The sequence below is a fragment of the Alligator sinensis genome, unplaced genomic scaffold, assembly GCF_000455745.1.
Source record: "Alligator sinensis unplaced genomic scaffold, ASM45574v1 scaffold690_1, whole genome shotgun sequence".
Taxonomy (NCBI): Eukaryota; Metazoa; Chordata; order Crocodylia; family Alligatoridae; genus Alligator; species Alligator sinensis.
The window spans coordinates 799,810-802,530 of record NW_005842372.1 but is presented as its reverse complement, the minus strand read 5'-3'; the positions used below and the strand labels follow the sequence as shown (position 1 = coordinate 802,530).

The 2,721-nt window shown below is 44.0% G+C and overlaps 1 protein-coding gene across 4 annotated transcripts in view; it reads right to left on the bottom strand.

The window, feature by feature from the left end:
- The window catches only part of RALY (RALY heterogeneous nuclear ribonucleoprotein), a 433,843-nt gene that overhangs the window by 2,938 nt on the left and 428,184 nt on the right, over nucleotides 1-2,721 (bottom strand). The gene's annotated exons all lie outside the window — the stretch shown is intronic.

Genomic DNA, 2,721 nt, shown 5'->3' with positions numbered 1-2,721 from the left:
GTAGGGAAGAGCTTTTCTAGTGAGTTCAGTTACATTGATATCTAATGCCATGCTGTTCAGGATCAGCAAGAGTTAGGGTTCTTAGCATGGACAGTCATGAAAGAAAGCCAGAAGCAAACAGGGACAAACAAAGGCCAAATTTTATAAGGGCTTCCACAGGTAAAACTCCCATTGACTTTTCAGCTGGAGTTTGCCTGAGCAAAGGGCTATGAGAGAACCAAATAAAGACCTCAGAGTTGGTCTAAACATATTTGCATTTAAGAGACTTGGCCTGGGTTCCTCTTTCAACCTTCATGTCTCTCCATTGAAGTCAACAGAGATGCATTAGAAGTGGTCTTGGCTCATTCTGTACACTAATGATGCTGTATCAATAAATAACAGGATTCTTTATTCACGTGGATCACAGAGCTCTGTCTTAAAAGCAGACATGCTTTGAAGTATACATTATACACTCAACATTTTCCTGAAGAAAGAATTTGGAAGTGATGTCACTTCAGTGAGACCAGACTGGCCAAGAAAACCTCCTATTTTTCCATAATATATAATGTAGCATTCAATCCATTCAGCTTCTCACCCCAACAACAGGGCAGCATTCCAGCAAAGCCCTAGTGTTCATTATCTGTGCATTTTCTCAGCTGCCTGGGAAAGGATGGGGCTTGCTAAATATCAGACCAAAAATGTTCTTGCAATATTGTTGTTTCCTTCAACAACACAGGCTATAGTTGTCCTGCTTGCTGAGGCCTAAAAGCTCATCAATAACATGCATCATGTTTTGCCACAATGTTTGGGACCTATTGCCATGTCCAGAAGAGTGTGGACGTTTAGTTCCCCGGGGACAGCTAGTAGCAGCACACTTCGATTCGTTGATTCGGATCACTGTCCCAATTCGATTTGGCTGAATCCGAATCTGAAGATTTGATGTTGATTCAGAGAATCAGCAATTTGGCCATAGATACAGCGTTAAATGTTTTTTTCTACATACCTCAAGGTACCAGGTGCAGCTCATGAATGCTAAGATGGTAGGATGGATGGAGAGTCCCACAAGAGCGTGGTGGGGCCCCCTGCATGTTCGGCAGTGGCCCCAATAGTGGACCGGAGGTACTGGACGTGGGACGCTCCATCTACCCTGGCATCTCAGCATTCAGAAACTGCCTGGTACCTTGAGGCATGTAGAAAATACATATAAAGCTGTGTCTATGTCTGAATTGTTGAATCTCTCTGAATCTCTCCAAATCAATTCGGAGAGATGAAAGGGCCTCCTGATTCAATTTGTATTCAGAGAGTCAGTTGCCGAATCGAGCCAAATCTGCACTGAATCAAATCAGTGACTGAAGCTTTGCACAGCCCTTCAAATTAGATACTTTATCCCAGGAGGATGATTCAAATGAAGAGTCAGGCACCTACTGGCCCTCTATGGTCAGTGGACAAAACTAGACACCTAAGTGCTGAACAGAGAAGTTCCTAGACTGACTTAATTGGAAATGCCAGGCACAATGATGGTAGGGTATCTCCTGGGAGGGGAGGGGTGGAGAGTCACTTGTGGTTTCCAGTCCCGGATGCCAAGATTGTTTATGCATTTTTCATTTGACAATTCTTGGTTAAAAGACAGCAATAACCCTGGCAGCAGTGAGCAGAATCCTAGTCCCCCCCACTTCCCAGAGAGTGCAAGATTCATGGGGCTAGAAGGAAAGCAAGCAAGATAGCATCTGTTTCTGTAGTCCAACCTACTTGGTGGCCCAGCTTCAGCAAAAGGGGCAAAGGTTATTCAATAGTCTGGTGATTATGGTACTCTCCTGGGATGTTGGAGATGTGTGTTTGAACCCTTCCCTAGCTGAAGAGGATGAAGAACCCAGCTGTCTCTCTTCCTGGGCTTGTGCTCAAACCCTGGGAATATTGTGTGAAAGATTAGCATTACTTTACTCTTAAATGAAAGTGGCTGTAGACCTGTTCTGTGGGTGTCTAGTGGAGTTTAGGGGCTTCCCGACTGGACTGCAATGGAGCTCAGTTGGGTGGCAAGTCCCTAGCTGCTTGAATTTTTGTGGCTTCTGAACTGCTATTTGTGACTTTGCTGCATAAATTCTGCCTAAGACCCATTTAGGTGCTTACAAGAATGATTTCAATATGGTCTTCAGTGTCTAATCCAGAATGTTCATGTTACAGACACATATAGTTACATGCAGGCTATTCCCTTCTTAACTCTTCAGCAATCCATACTTTAACTGGCACTTGGGAATATCAAACATAAGTGGAATACAGAGCAGACTTAGAACTGTCCAGGCAGGAAAAGATGAAGCTGATGTTTGAACACTGAGCACCCACAGGCTGTACTCAGATAAGTACTCCAGTTTTATCAGCATGATTTCAGCCCCCTGAAGAAATACATTTAAGCATAGTTGGAACCATTTAGTATAGCTATGTGAGCAAGCAGGCAGATGTGAGCTAAGAATATGTATGTGTGCATGTGTGCACACACAAGCATGCACAGCCAGAGGGCAGAATTCTACTTCTGGTGTTCAGAGAGCTTTGAGGTAGTCATGGGACTGGCAAAGGGCTGTGTTTTACCAGGATGTGATTAGCTACAGATAGCTATAAGCAGCGAAGTCTTTGCAGTGAACACTGCTGTGCAGAAAAAAAGAAATGTAACTTCTTGCTTTTACCCAGCAGCTCCAGGCAGGCCCTGAAGCAAAGACTGTAATGGGATCATCTTTACCATGCCTTTTT